Source organism: Oncorhynchus gorbuscha, linkage group LG10 (assembly GCF_021184085.1).
Source record: "Oncorhynchus gorbuscha isolate QuinsamMale2020 ecotype Even-year linkage group LG10, OgorEven_v1.0, whole genome shotgun sequence".
NCBI classification, from domain to species: Eukaryota; Metazoa; Chordata; class Actinopteri; order Salmoniformes; family Salmonidae; genus Oncorhynchus; species Oncorhynchus gorbuscha.
In genome coordinates this window covers 22076583-22095255 of record NC_060182.1, presented here as the reverse complement: position 1 = coordinate 22095255, position 18673 = coordinate 22076583, and the positions used below count along the sequence as shown (strand labels likewise).

General features: G+C 47.0%; 1 protein-coding gene across 2 annotated transcripts in view; it reads left to right on the top strand.

The window, feature by feature from the left end:
- Positions 1-12930: 12930 nt before the first annotated feature.
- The window catches only part of LOC124045688, a 62398-nt gene continuing 56655 nt past the window's right edge, over positions 12931-18673 (top strand). Inside the window, exon 1 of one of the 2 annotated variants that reach the window (XM_046365214.1) lies at positions 12931-13206. The gene's annotated coding sequence lies outside the window, so the exon portion shown is untranslated. Of the gene's footprint in view, positions 13207-15501; positions 15902-18673 lie in introns of those variants that run through there. The other variant, XM_046365216.1, reaches the window with a different exon arrangement.

The window sequence follows — 18673 nt, the reverse complement described above, 5'->3', positions numbered from 1 at the left end:
TTGTGCCCCTTGGGTTGTCCAGTCTCTTTCAATCAATAACCCACATGCAGTAATATGTAAATAGTACTGTTGAAATTGATATATGCCATAGAAGTGCAGCCTTGTGCATTTTCAATACAGTAACTGTCATCCAAACTGTAGCCTAAGTTTACATCAGGTAATACTGTCAAAGTACACAGTTACATTAACAACATGCCTAAACATTTTGACGACCTTGTTCGTGAACAATGACTCAATGACTTATCATTCTGATGACACTGACATGATCATTGGCATGAATATTTACTTTTGAGAGCTGTACTAAGGATTTTTAGTGACTGACTAGCTTTAGAAACATATCTATTGTATATTGCAGTTTGTACAAATTGTTCTGAGAAATGCACTTATTATTTTGTACATGTTAGGGATGATGTGAAAAATGCACTAAAGCGACTGAGAAAAACTGTAAGGTATCTTTACTTTTACTCAAGTATGACAATTGGGTAGTTTTCCACTGATATATACAAACACACACACAGGCACATTTGCTAAATAATTTTAACTTGGGCCAGGTTACCGCCTATTTTTATTTATTTTTTATTTCACCTTTATTTAACCAGGTAGGCAAGTTCAGAACAAGTTCTCATTTACAACTGCAACCTGGCCAAGATAAAGCAAAGCAGTCCGACACATACAACAACACAGAGTTACACATGGAGTAAAACAAACATACAGCCAATAATACAGTAGAAAAATAAGTCTATATACAATGTGAGCAAATGAGGTGAGATAAGGGAGGTATAGGCAAAAAAAAAGGCCATGCTGGCAAAGTAAACACAATATAGCAAGTAAAACACTTGAATGGTAGATTTGCAGTGGAAGAATGTGCAAGGTAGAGATAGAAATAATGGGGTGCAAAGGAGCAAAATAAATAAATAAATACAGTAGGGTGAGAGGTAGTTGTTTGGGCTAAATTATAGATGTACAGGTGCAGTAATCTGTGAGCTGCTCTGACAGCTGGTGCTTAAAGCTAGTGAGGGAGATAAGAGTTTCCAGTTTCAGAGATTTTTGTAGTTTGTTCCAGTCATTGGCAGCAGAGAACTGGAAGGAGAGGCGGCCAAAGGAAGAATTGGTTTTGGGGGTGACCAGAGAGATATACCTGCTGGAGCGCGTGCTACAGGTGGGTGCTGCTATGGTGACCAGCGAGCTGAGATAAGATGGGACTTTACCTAGCAGGGTCTTGTAGATGATCTGGAGCCAGTGGGTTTGGCGACGAGTATGAAGCGAGGGCCAGCCAACGAGAGCGTACAGGTGTAAGGGATTTCTTCTTCGGCCGCAAAACCTTGACCTATAGGGGAGGGTCTGGGTGGGCGTCTGTCCGCGGTGGCGGCTCTGGCGCGGGACGCGGACCCCACTTCACCATTGTCTTAGTCCGCCTCATTGTCCGCCTCCGTGGCTCTCTAACCATGGCAACCCCTCTCAATGACCCCACTGGACAGAGGGGCAGCTCGGGACAGAGGTGCAGCTGCTCGGGACAGAGGGGCAGCTGCTCAGGACAGAGGGGCGGAAGCTCCGGACAGAGGGGCAGAAGCTCGGGACAGAGGGGCAGGGGCTATGGCGCCTCTGGGCTGAGGGGCACCGGCAGCAGCGCCGGACAGGCGGGAGACACCGGCAGCAGCGCCGGACAGGCGGGAGACTCCGGCAGCAGCGCCGGACAGGCGGGAGACTCCGGCAGCAGCGCCGGACAGACAGGACCACCTGCATCGGGAGGAGACAGAGAGACAGCCTGGTGCGTGGGGCTGCCACCGGCACCACCAGGCTGGGGAAACCCTCAGGAGGCTTGGTGTTAAGAGGCACCTGAAGGACAGGGCTGTGGGGGAGCACTGGAGCTCTGGTGCGCAGCCTTGGCACCACTTCCCCAGGCTGGACAACTACTCTAGCCCGGACCCTCCAGAGTGCAGGCACAGGTTGAACCGGGCTGTGGGTAAGCACGGGAGATCTAGTGCTTACTACATGCACCTCTCCCTTAGGCTCCACTCCCACATTTGCCCGGCACGAGCGGAGCGCAGGCAGAGGACGCACTGCACCCTCCCAGCGCCCCGGAGACACAGCACGCAGAGCCGGCGCAGGATACCCTGGACCAAAACTGCGTACCGGCGACCAGACCCGCTGAGCAGGCACCATACGCCCTAGCTCGATGCCCACACTCGCATGGCACTTTCGGGGGGCTGCCCTATAGCGCACCGGGCTATGGGCACGTACTGGCAACACTGTGCGCTTAACCGCATAACACGGTGCCTGACCAGTAATGCGCTGCCTATAGAAGCACGAGGAGTGAGCTCAGGTCTGCTACCTGACTTAGTACCACACCTCGTCTGCTCCCCCCCCAAATTTTTTTTTGGGGCTGCCTCTCGTACCTGTCGCACTGCCGTGCTGCCTCATATCGCCGGCTCCTCTCTCCGGCTGCCTCTGTTCTCCTAGCTGCCTCCACCTGTTCCCATGGAAGGCGATCCTTTCCCGCCAGGATCTCCTCCCAGGTGTAGCAACCCTTGCCGTCCAATACATGGTCCCATGTCCATTCCCCTTTGCGCCGCTGTTGCTGTTGTTGCTGCCTCTGTTTACCACGCCGCTTGGTCCTTGGTTGGTGGGTGATTCTGTAAGGGATTTCTTCCATTGACCGAGAGGCGGACCAAAGCACAGCGTGGTTGTTTTGATTCATGTTTTAAAAAATCACTTCACATGAACAAACTAACAAAAACAAGAACCGTGAAAACCCAAAACAGTCCTATCTGGTGCAAAACACAGAGACAGGAACAATCACCCACAAACACACAGTGAAACCCAGGCTACCTAAGTACGATTCTCAGTCAGAGACAACTAATGACACCTGCCTCTGATTGAGAACCATACTAGGCCGAAACATAGAAATACCCAAAACCTAGAAAAACAAACATAGACTGCCCACCCAACTCACGCCCTGACCATACTAAATAAATACAAATCAAAGGAAATAAAGGTCAGAATGTGACAACAGGTCACAGTGGTGGGTAGTATATGGTGGGCAGTGGTGGGTAGTATTTTGGTGACAAAACGGATGGCACTGTGATAGACTGCATCCAATTTATTGAGTAGGGTATTGGGGGCTATTTTGTAAGTTACATCGCCGAAGTCGAGGATCTGTAGGATGGTCAGATTTACAAGGGTATGTTCGGCAGCATGAGTGAATGATGCTTTGTTGCGAAATAGGAAGCCAATTGTAGATCTAAAAAGAGGAGCATGCATTTCATTTTACTTGTATTTTAGTGCAATTGAAGGCCACGGAAGGAAAGTTGTATGGCATTGAATCTTGTCTGGAGGGTTGTTAACACAGTGTCCAAAGAAGGGCCAGAAGGATACAGAATGGTTTCGTCTGCGTGGAGGTGGATCAGAGACTCACCAGCAGCAAGAGCGACATTATTGATGTATACAGAGAAGAGAGTCGGTCCAAGAATTGAACCCTGAGGAACCCCCATAGAGACTCCGACAACAGGCCCTCCGATTTGACACACTGAACTCTATCAGAGAAGTAGTTGGTGAACCAGGCGAGGTAATCATTGGAGAAACCAAGGCTATCGAGTCTGCTGATGAGGATGTGATGATTGACAGAGTCGAAAGCCTTGGCCAGATCAATGAATACGGCTACAGTATTGTTTCTTATCAATGGCGGTTAAGATATCGTATAGGACCTTGAGCGTGGCTGAGGTGCACCCATGACCAGCTCTGAAACCAGATTGCATAGCAGAGAAGGTATGGTGGGATTCAAAATGGTCGGTAATCTGTTTATTGACTTGGCTTTCGAAGACCTTAGAAACGCAGGGTAGGATAGTTATAGGTCTGTAGCAGTTTGGGTCAAGAGTGTCCACCCCTTTGAAGAGGGGGATGACCACAGCTGCTTTCCAATCTTTGGGAATCTCAGACGACACGAAAGAGAGGTTGAACAGGCTAGTAATAGGGGTTGCAAAAATTTCTACAGATAATTTTAGAAAGAAGGGGTCCAGATTGTCTAGCCAGGCTGATTTGTAGGGGTCCAGATTTTGCAGCTCTTCCAGAACATCAGCTGACTGGATTTGGGAGAAGTAGAAATGGGGAAGGCTTGGGCGAGTTGCTGTGGGGGGTGCAGTGCAGTTGACCGGGGTAGGGGTAGCCAGGTGGAAAGCATGGCCAGTGGATTTATCGGTGGTGACAGTGTTTTCTATCCTCAGTGCAGTGGGCAGCTGGGAGGAGGTGTTCTTATTCTCCATGGACTTTACAGTGTCCCAGAACTTTTTTGAGTTTGTGTTGCAGGAAGCAAATTTCTGCTTGAAAAATCTAGCCTTGGCTTTTCTAACTGACTGTGTATATTGGTTTCTAGCTTCCCTGAAAAGTTGCATATCATGGGGGCTGTTCGATGCTAATGCAGAACGCCATAGGATGTTTTTGTGTTGGTTAAGGGCAGTCAGGTCTGGAGAGAACCAGGGGCTATATCTGTTCCTGGTTCTACATTTCTTGAATGGGGCATGCTTATTTAAGATACTGAGGAAGGCATTTTAAAAAATCCCAGGGATGAGGTCAATATCCTTCCAGGATACCCCGGCAAGGTCGATTAGAAAGGCCTGCTTGCTGAAGTGTTTCAGGGTGTAATGATCTTCGTCTGTTGTTTGTAGAAAGTCGGACCGAAATGCAGCGTGTAGGTTACTCATGACTTTTAATGAAGCTAATACGGTACATGAAATAACGGAAGAAGAAAACAACAAACGAATGAAACTAATACAGCCTATCTGGTGACTAACACTAAGACAGGTACAATCACCCACGAAATACAACGCGCACTCAGGCTATCTAAATACGGTTCCCAATCTGAGACAACTAGAATCAGCTGACTCCAATTAGGAATCGCCTCAGGCAGCCAAGCCTAACTAGACACACCCCTAATAATACACACTCCCAATTAATACAAACCCTAATACGAAATACAACATATAAACCCATGTCACACCCTGGCCTACCCAAACATATAACAAAAACACAAGATACAATGACCAAGGCGTGACAGAACCCCCACCTAAGGTGCGGACTCCGGGACGCACCTCAAGAGCATAGGGAGGGTCCGGGTGGGCGTCTGTCCATGGTGGCGGTTCTGGCTCGGGACGTGGACCCCACTCCATAAATGTCCTAGTTCCTCCCCTACGCATCCTAGGATAATCCACCTTCTCCGCCGACCATGGCCTAATAGTCCTCACCCTGATCCCCACATAACTGAGGGGCAGCTCGGGACCGAGGGGCAGCTCGGGACAGAGGGGCAGCTCGGGACAGAGGGGCAGCTCGGGACAGAGGGGCAGCTCGGGACAGAGGGGCAGCTCGGGACAGAGGGGCAGCTCAGGATAGAGGGGCAGCTCAGGATAGAGGGGCAACTCAGGATAGAGGGGCAACTCAGGATAGAGGGGCAACTCAGGACAGCGGGGCAACTCAGGACAGCGGGGCAGCCCGGGACAGAGGGGCAGCCCGGGACAGAGGGGCAGCCCGGGACAGAGGGGCAGCCCGGGACCGAAGCAGCCCGGTACTGAGGGGAAGCCCGGTACTGAGGGGAAGCCCGGTACTGAGTGGAAGCCCGGTACTGAGTGGAAGCTCGGTACTGAGAGGAAGCTCGGTACTGAGAGGAAGCTCGGTACTGAGAGGGAGCCCAGTACAGAGAGAGAGCCTAGTACTGAGAGGAAGCTCAGTACTGAGAGGAAGCTCAGGCAGGTAGTAGGCTCCGGTAAATCCTGGCTGGCTGGTGGACCTGGATGATTAAGGTTGTCTGGCCGATATAGAAGATCTTGGTAGACTGGCACTTGTGGCGGATCCCGGCAGACTGGCACTTCTGGCGGATCCTGGCAGACTGGTGACGCTGGGCCGACTGGCGGCGCTGGGCAGACAGGAGACTCCGGCAGCGCAGGAGAGGAGAAAGGCTCTGGCTGCGCTGAACAGGCGAGGCGCACTGGACGCGCTGGGCCGACTGGGAGCACTGGTGGCGCTGGACAGACAGGAGACTCCGGCAGCGCAGGAGAGGAGAAAGGCTCTGGCTGCGCTAAACAAGCGGGAGACTCCGGCAGTGCAGGAGGGGAGAAAAGCACTGGCTGCGCTGAACAGGCGAGGCGCACTGGAGGCCTGGTGCGTGGTGCTGGAACTGGTGGTACTGGCGCGAGGACACGCACAGGAAGCCTGGTGCGGGGAGCTGCTACCGGAGGACTGGTGTGTATAGGTGGCTCTGGATAGACCGGACCGTGCAGGCGCACTGGAGCTCTTGAGCACCGAGCCTGCCCAAGCTTACCTGGCTCGATGCCCACTCTAGCCCGGCCAATAGGAAGGGCTGGTATAAGTCGCAGCTGGCTCTGCACCCGCACTGGAAACACCGTGCGCTCCATAGCATAACACGGTGCCTGCCCGGTCTCTCTAGCCCAACGGTGAGCACAGGGAGTATGCACAGGTTTCCTACCTGGCATAACTATTCTCCCTTTTAGCCCCCCCAATACATTTTTTGGGGTGACTTTCCGGTTTCCAACCGCGTCGCAGTGCTGCCTCCTCATACTCACGCCTCTCCGCTTTAGCTACTTCTATTTCCTCCTTGGGACGGCGATATTCTCCCGGCTGCGCCCAGGGTCCTTTTCCGTCTAATATCATCTCCCAAGACCAGAAGTCCTCATATTGCTGCTCCTCACAATTAACAGGGAGAGTAGGCTCAGGTCTGACTCCTGACTCTGCCACTCTCTCTCTGCGCTTTCCCCCGTTACCTACGGTTTTCGCTCTGTATAGCCGTGCTCTCCTTTTCGATTCCATCCGTGTATAGCCCTCTTCGCATTGCTGTAGGGAATCCCAGGCGGGCTCCTGCACTCGCACTGGGTCGGACACCCACCTGTCGATTTCTTCCCACGTCGTATAATCCCTGCTTCTGCCGTCCATATCGTCCTCCTTTAGCTCCTGCCAGTTCACACGCTGCTCGGTCTGTGAATCGTGGTGGGTGATTCTGTAATGATCTTCGTCTGTTGTTTGTAGAAAGTCAGACCGAAATGCAGCGTGTAGGTTACTCATGACTTTTAATGAAGCTAATACGGTACATGAAATAACGGAAGAAGAAAACAACAAACGAATGAAACTAATACAGCCTATCTGGTGACTAACACTAAGACAGGTACAATCACCCACGAAATACAACGCGCACTCAGGCTACCTAAATACGGTTCCCAATCAGAGACAACTAGAATCAGCTGACTCCAATTAGGAATCGCCTCAGGCAGCCAAGCCTAACTAGACACACCCCTAATAATACACACTCCCAATTAATACAAACCCTAATACGAAATACAACATATAAACCCATGTCACACCCTGGCCTACCCAAACATATAACAAAAACACAAGATACAATGACCAAGGCGTGACACAGGGAGCGTTTGATAGTGATGAGTGGAGGTTGTTTGACCGCTGACCCATTACGGATGCAGGCAATGAGGCAGTGATCGCTGAGATCTTGGTTGAAAACAGCAGAGCTATATTTAGAGGGCAAGTTGGTTAGGATGATATCTATGAGGGTGCCCGTGTTTACGGCTTTGGGGTGGTGCCTGGTAGGTTCATCGATAATTTGTGTGAGATTGAGGACATCAAGCTTAGATTGTAGGATGGCTGGGGTGTTAAGCAAATCCCAGTTTAGGTCACCTAGAAGAAGATAGATGGGGGGCAATCAATTCACATATGGTGTCCAGGGCACAGCTGGGAGCTGAGAGGGGCCGTTCTATCTTGTCTGAAAATGTTGTAGTTAGGGATGAAGATTTCAGAATTTTTGGTGCTCTTCCTAAGCCAGGATTCAGACACTGCTAGAACATCCGGGTTGGCAGAGTGTGCTAAAGCAGTGAATAAAACAAACTTAGGGAAGAGGCTTCTAATGTTAACATGCATGAAACCAAGGCTATTATGGTTACAGAAGTCATCAAAAGAGAGTGCCTGGGGAATAGGAGTGGAGCTAGGCACTGCAGGGCCTGGATTCACCTCTACATAACCAGAGGAACAGAGGAGTAGTAGGATAAGGGTATGGCTAAAACCTATGAGAATTGGTCATCTAGAACGTCCGGAACAGAGAGTAAAAGGAGGTTTCTGGGGGCGATAAAATAGCTTCAAGGTATAATGTACAGACAAAGGTATGGTAGGATGTGAATACAGTGTAGGTAAACCTAGGTATTGAGTGATGATGAGAGAGATATGTCTCTAGAAACATAATTGAAACCAAGTGATGTCATCGCATGTGTGAGTGGTGGAACTGAAAGGTTGGATAAGGTATAATGAGAATGGCTAGAGGCTCTACAGTGAAATAAGCGAATAAACACTAACCAGAACAGCAATAGACAAGGCATATTTACATTAAGGAGAGGCATGCTTAGTCGATTGATCATAAGGGTCCAGTTAGTAGTGCGGTTGGTTGGGGATTCAGACAGCTAGCCGGGCCATCGGTAGCAAGCTAGCATAGGATGGATGTCTGTTATTAGCCACCTCATGCGTTTCCGTCGGTAGATTAGTGGGGTTCCGTGTGGTGGAGGGGATCAATCCAAATGGCAAAATAGATATAGTTATAGTGACCCAAGAAAAATAGTCTGTTAGATCTATTCAGATAGCAACCGATAAGACAGCTAACGATTAGCAGGCCGCAGATTGGCGTTCAGGTAATGTCGCGACGGAGGGGTCAGTTGGATAACTTCCTCAGGCAGATAACGTTGGTAGTCCAGTCGTGAAGGCCCGGTGGGGCTCCGCGTCGACAGTAAAACGGGTCCGGATAGGTGATTGTAGCCCAGGAGAGCTGATGGAACTCTTCAGCTGGCTAGCTCCGGAATAATTGATGTTTGCTCCGGGATCGACGTAAGTCAATAGTCACACGATTAGCAGCTAGCTAGCTGCGAGATCCAGGTGTAAATGTCCAGAGCTTTCGGTTGAAATCCGGGGATATGGAGAGAAAATAGGTCCAGTACGTTCTGGTCTGAGTCGCGTTGTACCCTTGACTCTTACCTAGTGTGGGGAAGAGTCAAGGGACTTACTGCAACTTGTTTGGCCTACCGTCTGTCTGTCTGTTCATCTGCCTGCGTCCTGATTGGTTCAGTATTTGTCTAAAGCTGAGCTTTAATTCCTCTCCAGGACTTATGATTTGGGATGTTTGACTTAACTCCCTATGCTGTACTGTGTTTATGCTGTCTTCCCTGTGCTGTATGGTCAGGCAGGCCATTCGTCCTGTCATTCTGCAGGGTGCACAGTTTCCTTCAGACCCTTGATTTTAGGTCAACTGCATCAAGTTACATCCAGAAAGCCCCCCGCCTACCATCTGTGATTGTGTCAGAGTTGCCTTGTCAGGATGAGTGTGTGTTTGTGTGTGTGTCCCTGAGGACGTACTGCCAGAGGCTTTTCCACCACCCAGTTGCTGTTTATACAAGTAAGCTGTGTGTGTGTGTGTGTGTGTGTGTGTGTGTGTGTGTGTGTGTGTGTGTGTGTGTGTGTGTGTGTGTGTGTGTGTGTGTGTGTGTGTGTGTGTGTGTGTGTGTGTGTGTGTGTGTGTGTGTGTGTGTGTGTGTGTGTGTGTGCGCGTGGGTGTGGTTGTGGGTGTGTGTGTGTGTCAGAGAGAAGGAAGACAAGCAGGAACAGAAGGTTATATAGGTCAAAATATATTTGCTGTGATATATTTTGTTGTGTGATGCACTGTACTTTAGGTGGTATACTATCAGTCTGATAATGGTCCTTGAGTCTCCAGAGAGAGAGAGAGAGAGTGTGAGAGAGTGCGAGAGAGAGAGAGAGAGAGAGAGAGAGAGAGAGAGAGAGAGAGAGAGAGAGAGAGAGAGAGAGAGAGAGAGAGAGAGAGCAACACAATTAGACCCAACCAAATCATGAGAAAACGGAAAGATAATTACTTGACACTTTGGAAACAAATTACAAAAAAGCAAATTAGAATGCTAGTTGGCCCCAAACAGAGAGAACACAGTGGTAAAATACCTGACCACTGTGACTGACCAAAATTGAAGGAAATCTTTGACTATGTACAGACTCAGTGAGCATGGCCTTGCTATTGAGAAAGGCCGCCGAATGCGGAACTGGCTCTCAAGAGATGACAGACTATGTGTACACTGCCCATAAAATAAGGTGGAAACTGAGCTGCACTTCCTAACCTCCTGCCAAATGTATGACCCTAGAGACATTTTTCCCTCAGATTACACAGGCACAAATAATTCGAAAACAAATCAAATTTGGTTAAACTCACATATCTATTGGGTGAAATACCACAGTGTGCCATCACAGCAGCAATATGTGTGACCTGTTGCGATAAGAAAGGATAACCAGTGAAGAACAAACACCATTGTAAATTCAACCTATATTTATGTTTATTGATTGTCCTATTTATTTTTATTTAACTATTTGGACATCATTACAACACTGTATATATATACATAATATTACATTTGACATGTCTTTATTATTTTGGAACTTTTGGAATTGTAATGTTTACTATAAATTTGTATTGTTTATTTCACTTTTCTTTATGATCTATTTCACTTGCTTTGGCAATGGAAACATATGTTTCCCATGCCAATAAAGCCCTTAAAATCTCACCAAATTTGTTTTGGTGAGCTTCCCAGTGACACAAGCCTAACAGACGAGCTATATCACTACTATGCTCGCTTCGAGGCAAGCAACACAGAAGCATGCATGAGAGCACCAGCTGTTCTGGATGACTGCGTTATCTGTAGCCGATGTGAGCAAGACCTTAAAACAGGTCAACATTCACAAGGCCGTAGGGCCAGAAGGATTACAAGGACGTGTACTCAGAGCATGTGCTCACCAACTGGCAAGTGTCCTCACTCACATTTTCAACCTGTCCCTGGCTGAGTCTGCAATACCTACATGTTTCAAGCAGACAACCATAGTCCCTGTTCCCAAGAACACCAAGGTAATCTGCCTAAATGACTACCGACCCGTAGCACTCATGTCTGTAGCCATGAAGTGCTTTGAAAGGCTTGTCATGGCTCACATCAACACCATCATCCCAGAAATTATAGACCCACTCCAATTTGTATATAACCCCAACAGATCCACAGATGGTGCAATATCTATTGCGCTCAACACTGCCCTTTCCCACGTGAACTAAAGGAATACCTACGTGAGAATGATGTTCATTGACTACAGCTCAGCATTCAACATCATAGTGCCCTCAAAGCTCATCACTAAGCTAAGGACCCTGGGACTAAACACCTCCTTCTGTAACTAGATCCTGGACTTCCTGACGGGCTGCCTCCAGTGGGTAAGGGTAGGCAAAAACACATCTGTCACGTTGATCCTCAACACGGGGGCCCCTCAGGGGTGCGTGCTTAGTCGCCTCCTGTACTCACGATTACCAACAAAGATGAGACAGCCTATAGAGAGGAGGTCAGAGACCTTGAAGTGTGGTGCCAGGACAACAACTTCTCCCTCAACGTGATCAAGACAAATGAGATGGAAAAGGAGGGCACTAGTAGTACTAGTAGGGTAGTAGGGCACTAGTAGGGTAGTGTGTACGGCCCTGTACATCACTGGGGGCGAAGCTTCCTTCCATTCAAGACCTCTACACCAGGCGATGTCAGAGGAAGGCCCTAAAAATTGCCAAAGACTCCAGCCACCCAAGTCATAGACTGTTCTCTCTGCTCTCTGCACGGCAAGCAGTACTGAAGCACCAAGTCTAGGTCCAAGAGGCTTCTAAACAGCTTCTACCCCCAAGCCAGAAGACTACTGAACAGCTACTAGCTGTTTATTATCTATTATCTATGCCTGAGTGGCACAGCGGTCTAAGGCCGGGGGGGGCTTTACTTGACTCATCGCGCCCTTGTGACTCCTTGTGGCTGGCCGGGTGCTTGCAGGCCAATGCTGGTCAGCAGTTTATTTGTATATATATATATTTTTTTGCCTTTATTTGACTGAGCAAGTTTAACTAGGACAGTTGAACGATGTTTCCTCTGACACATTGTTGTGGCTGGCTTTTGGGTTAAGCTGGTGTGTATTAAGGAGCACGGTTAGGCGGGTCATGTTTTGGAGGACTCATGATTCCACCTTTGCCTCTGCTGAGCACGTTGAGGAGTTGCAGCACCGAGACAAGGTCAAATTTGGGGAGAAAAAGAAATGCATTGTTGGTTAAGGGCTTGTAAGTAAGGATTTCACAATAAGGTTGTATTTGGCACATGTGACAAATAAATTGTGATTTGTACTGAGTTAAATAATTGAAATTGTTGCATGGTGCATTTATATTCTTCTTCAGGATAATTTGATTATTTGATATATTGTAATGTGATAACACCAAACAGAGGGCTAGGGATAATTACAGACGTTTATGATAATCTGAAGTACCCAAAAGGGCCACTAGATATCTTGTGATAAATTACATAAAATCCTTGAAAGTGACCCAAGTTATGGTAGTTTACTGGTAGTTTACTTTCCCACCATTCTGCACACATTTCCCACCATTCTACTGTGCTGTGATACGAGGAGAGGCTGAGGTGTTAAGCCAATAGCGTGAGATGTGGGCCAGTGCATTCCGCCGCTCTGGGGAGGTTAATGAGCATAGCCTCTGGGCACTCAGCCAAACTAGAGCCATTAATGCTGCTAGTGCTAATACTACGGCTAGCTAACACTCCCACAATGAGCCTGACATCAACTATCAGCCCCGTACTGAGCTTTGCTAATAATACACCCAGAGAGAGAGAGAGGGAGAGAAAGAGAGAGAGAGAGGGAGAGAAAGAGAGAGAGAGAGGGAGAGAGAGACAGAGACAGAGACAGAGACAGAGACAGAGACAGAGACAGAGACAGAGACAGAGAAAGAGAAAGAGACAGAGAAAGAGTGAGAGGGAGGGAGGGAGGGAGAGCGAGAGGGAGGGGGAGAGAGAGGGGGAGTTAGAGAGATCAAGCAAGCTAGAGTGAGAGAGAGGCAGAGTGTAAGAGCATAGAAGAGTTAAGAGCAAACCGAGTGTGAGGCAAGGTGGAGAGAAAGGAGCATATTGAAGACTGAGTCGGTAACAGAGAGAGAGAGAGAGAGAGAGAGAGAGAGAGAGAGAGAGAGAGAGGAGGTGAAAAGATAAATTGAGCGAGAGAGAGAGAGCTGTATGTCTCTGTGCTTTACGGCTAGCTGATCCAATGAGCACTCACTCCGTTACTCACCACGCAAAGACACCCAGAGAGGTAAGTAACCAGAACGCTTTCTAGCCTCCGAGTGTGTGTGTGTGTGTGTGTGTGTGTGTGTGTGTGTGTGTGTGTGTGTGTGTGTGTGTGTGTGTGTGTGTGTGTGTGTGTGTGTGTGTGTGTGTGTGTGTGTGTGTGTGTGTGTGTGTGTGTGTGTGTGTGTGTGTGTGTGTGTGTGTGTGTGTGTGTGTGTGTGTGTGTGCGCGTGTGTGTGCGTGTGTGAGAGCGTGCATGCGTGCGTGCGCGCGTGTGTGTGTGTGTGCTTTGATGAGACAGAAAGTTAGAGAGTTGGATAAAATATGTATATACAGTGGTTGTTTGAAGATATGCTGTATTACAGGACTATGTGAGTTGTGTGATTGAGAAAGAAGTGTTTGTATCTGAGAAGATACAACATGCATGTGTGGATTGTATATGGTTTATGGTATAGCAGTCTCTGTTTCCAGTACATGGTTTATGGTATAGCAGTCTCTGTTTCCAGTACATGGTTTATGGTATAGCAGTCTCTGTTTCCAGTACATGGTTTATGGTATAGCAGTCTCTGTTTCCAGTACATGGTTTATGGTATAGCAGTCTCTGTTTCCAGTACATGGTTTATGGTATAGCAGTCTCTGTTTCCAGTACATGGTTTATGGTATAGCAGTCTGTGAGTCCAGTATATGGTTTATGGTATAGCAGTCTCTGTTTCCAGTACATGGTTTATGGTATAGCAGTCTTTGTGTCCAGTACATGGTTTATGGTATAGCAGTCTTTGTGTCCAGTACATGGTTTATGGTATAGCAGTCTGTGAGTCCAGTACATGGTTTATGGTATAGCAGTCTGTGAGTCCAGTACATGGTTTATGGTATAGCAGTCTTTGAGTCCAGTACATGGTTTATGGTATAGCAGTCTTTGTGTCCAGTACATGGTTTATGGTATAGCAATCTTTGTGTCCAGTATATGGTTTATGGTATAGCAGTCTGTGTGTCCAGTACATGGTTTATGGTATAGCAGTCTTTGTGTCCAGTACATGGTTTATGGTATAGCAGTCTGTGAGTCCAGTACATGGTTTATGGTATAGCAGTCTGTGAGTCCAGTACATGGTTTATGGTATAGCAGTCTTTGTGTCCAGTACATGGTTTATGGTATAGCAATCTTTGTGTCCAGTATATGGTTTATGGTATAGCAGTCTGTGTGTCCAGTACATGGTTTATGGTATAGCAGTCTTTGTGTCCAGTATATGGTTTATGGTATAGCAGTCTGTGAGTCCAGTATATGGTTTATGGTATAGCAGTCTGTGAGTCCAGTATATGGTTTATGGTATAGCAGTCTGTGAGTCCAGTATATGGTTTATGGTATAGCAGTCTGTGTGTCCAGTACATGGTTTATGGTATAGCAGTCTTTGTGTCCAGTATATGGTTTATGGTATAGCAGTCTTTGTGTCCAGTATATGGTTTATGGTATAGCAGTCTGTGAGTCCAGTATATGGTTTATGGTATAGCAGTCTGTGAGTCCAGTATATGGTTTATGGTATAGCAGTCTGTGAGTCCAGTATATGGTTTATGGTATAGCAGTCTTTGTGTCCTGTATATGGTTTATGGTAAAGCAGTCTATCGGTGTTTCTCATTTTTACTGTGTATATAGATACTTTTTTACCTGTTGCCTCCAGCATTTGCTGTTGTTCTGGGATTGATTTGCACATTTCGCACCAAAGTATGTTCATCTCTAGGAGACCGAACGCATCTCCTCCCTGAGCGGTGTGACGCCTGAGTGATCCCATGATGTTTATACTTGCGTAGTCCTAACCGACTTGCCAATACTATAGTTTGTGAACAAGACATTTGTGGAGTAGTTGAAAAATGAGTTTTAATGACTCCAACCTAAGTGTATGTAAACTTCCGACTTCAACTGTACATGCTATGTTAATTTTGGCATGGTTACCTGCCTTCAATACCCACTGTAGTGTGTGTGGTTCGTAAGCCCATAGGAATTCAATAGAGCTAACTTGCTAGCTACTACTGATAGATAACACTGTACAACTTTGGATAACACTGGCTTTAGGTCATTTTTGCCAGTTATAATATCTGGTTAACTACATTATTACAATTCACACATAGCAAGCTGATAGTTATGAAGTGAAATATTTGCTTTGTGTATATCTTGTTCCGTCTCTATTTCCATTGTCCTGGCTAGAAGAAGGAAGGTTCAGTGAATGGGTGCATAGTACATAGTGCATAGTAAGTCAATAGGGCTAATTGGCTAGCTAGCCAGCCATGAAGAATTGTTAGCTAGCTACCCAAGAAAAATGTACATCTACCTTAGTTAACATTGGTTTTTGGTCATTTTTGCCTTTTTTTCTATCTGGCTAGCTAAATTGCTACGATTCACATACATCTAGCTGATAATTATGAAGTAAAACGTTTGCTTTGTAAATATGCTGTTTAGTCTCTATTGTTGCCATTGTCCTGGCTAGAAGAAGGTACAGTGATTGGCGAGATGCAGCGTGAGGTAATACAGAAGGTAATACAGCGTGAGGTAAATCCACACTCTCGTCCTCACAAGAATGTACTCAAGAGAACGTTCCTGGAAAATGCACTCAGAGCATGAGAGCGTGGAGCACGGTAGTATGCATATTGAGAAACATCCTGTGTGTACAGTTCATGGTTAATGGTATAGCAGTGTGAGTCTAACAGCATGCGGGCTTATTTGTGTCTATGTGAGTATTACTCTTCGCACTAGTGTGTGAGTATGTGTGTGTGTGTGTGTGTGTGTGTGTGTGTGTGTGTGTGTGTGTGTGTGTGTGTGTGTGTGTGTGTGTGTGTGTGTGTGTGTGTGTGTGTGTGTGTGTGTGTGTGTGTGTGTGTGTGTGTGTGTGTGTGTGTGTGTGTGTGTGTGTCTGCGCGCATGCGTGCGTGCGTGTGCATGTGTCTGCGTGCATGCGTGCGTGCGTGTGCGCCTCAGTGTGTGTTCATGCAAATGAATGCATGTGCATGGGCCACTTTGTAAATGTGTAAGTATGTGTGAGGGATAGAAAGGTGTAGGTTCACCATTCAGCCTGGCTGAATCCAGGCTAAGAATTAGAGCAGTGGGCTGAAATAGACCCAGTCCAGAGATAGCCAGGGGCCACAGTCACAGAGGGGCACATATGAGGAGGGGGGCAGACAGAGAGAAGTGCAGATATTGAAGAGAGATATGGGGGTAGATATGGGGAAGATATGGGAGAGGGGGATTGGGGAGGAGGTGGAGGTAGGTGGGGGACACTGACAGAGAGGAGGCAGAAGTGGGGGTTGGCAGAGAAACAGAGGGGGTAGATACTCCCATGTAGAGAGCAGAGGGGGTGAGCGAGATATGGACTGTAGAGACAGATGTGGTGGTGGAGTTGGGGGGTACAGACAGACAGAGACAGACAGACAGACAGACAGACAGACAGACAGACAGACAGACAGACAGACAGACAGACAGACAGACAGACAGACAGACAGACAGACAGACAGACAGACAGACAGACAGACAGACAGACAGACAGACAGACAGACAGACAGACAGACAACGTCCCAAACAAGCCACCATACCGAATGACTTAGCAACCGCGTGATGCAGCATGATAATGTGGACGTGACTGGTCAGGGAAACCTGTTTACTGGATTTCCTGCTTTCTACATAGAAATATCTTGAACAAAAGTTCTGGTTGTGATCCTAATGTTAGCTCACAAATATGAGGATGTTTGAATCTGAGAAACCCAGGCTGTTTATAAAAAAAACAATTCTCGTTCTTTCAACATAAGGGGGTGCTAATGGTTCATTCGGTTGTCTGTAAATAAATGGGCCACTCACATCATTCTAACTTACAGAAAAGTGCAACTGAACTTTATAAACATTCATAGGTTGATTGTGGTGAGCGATTGGATAGTGTGTACTGATAGTGTGTACTGCAGCACACCAGGCAGATCTGGATGATTTGATTACTGACAACCGTGACTAGACTGTGCCAAACTTCATGTAAATTGCGACATCATTTTGGAATTTACTGACTTTATGACCAAAATGATCTTACTTACATTTTTTTACTCAATTTTGGCACTAGAATAAATGTTTCTGATGAATATCGATGCCACAAAGGCCATTTTCAACCGGAAATGTTTATTACTGTAAGTTCAGTTGCACTGTTTACTTTACTGCATTTTACTTTTTACACAGGAACTAGACTGGGTTTGGCCCATTCATACCTGCACTGGAATTCAGTCAAACCCACACAGAAGAGAACATGCTATTGTGGCTATATCATTTAAATTATTGTAAGCAATTAGACAAAAACAATGTACTTAGATATGAATGTTTTAAGAAAAGAAGGGAACTGTGTGATTTGTGTGTCGCTATAGTCTGAGATGGATCTCAGCACGGAGTTCACTTTGAAAATAGTTGAAAAGCATAAATCTAGTTGTGTGCGTTTCATGCGTGCGTTCATAAGTGCCCTTGCGTCTGTATGTGTGTATGTGTGCTGTAACACTCTGTGTGTGTGTTTGTGTGTGTATGCATCTTTGTGTGTGTGTGTGTGTGTGTGTGTGTGTGTGTGTGTGTGTGTGTGTGTGTGTGTGTGTGTGTGTGTGTGTGTGTGTGTGTGTGTGTGTGTGTGTGTGTGTGTGTGTGTGTGTGTGTGTGTGTGTGTGTGTGTGTGTGTGTGTGTGTGTGTGTGTATCTGCAGCTCACCCACTCAAACCTCCTACAATACCACAGTGTGTTTCTTGGTACCTCACAGTCAGTTTTTCATGGAATAACTTATATTTCCAAGCATTACACTCTACCATGTAGCCTAGCACTTTCCCTCCCAGCTCGACGGAATGTTGAAGATAGTTGGAATACCACAAATGGTTGGTCCACAGTGAGAAAACCACCAAATTGACCTCGGATCAGTGCAATGGCTAACCTCAGCCCACTCGACTCTGAATAGAAAGTTCACTGAATGGACTTCTGGTGTCAGACATAGGGCTGTTTCACAGCAATATTCCAGAGGAGTTACTGTATCATATTCAAATGTAAGCGTATGCATGGTCAGCATCCGTGAGCCTTTTTTGCTTATATGAATCGATTGTGTTTTCAACCTTTTCATTGTTTTTTTGTGTTGTCGGATTCGCCCTTGTCTTTGACATGACTAGGCAAAGTCAGGCAATGATATGACACGTTTGTCTGTATGTCCATGTGTACTATGTGTGTGATTGTGTGTGTTTGTGTGTGTCTGTGATTGTGTGTGTGTAAATGTGCGTTATTGTGTGCAGGCTTGGCAAGGTTGACAGGTTGGAAGGGTGGGGCTGGTATCAGTTCACACATGTAGATTTATTGTGCTAGAGCTTTGTTTTCAGGTGTAGTCTCGCATCTAGATCCTCTGAGGTGAAGTCATCGACTAACTCCCATTGAGCCTGTCAGCAAGGGCGGACTTAGTGATTTGGAGGCCCCAGGCAGAGGCCTGTCTGCCCAGGAGTTGTTTGGATTC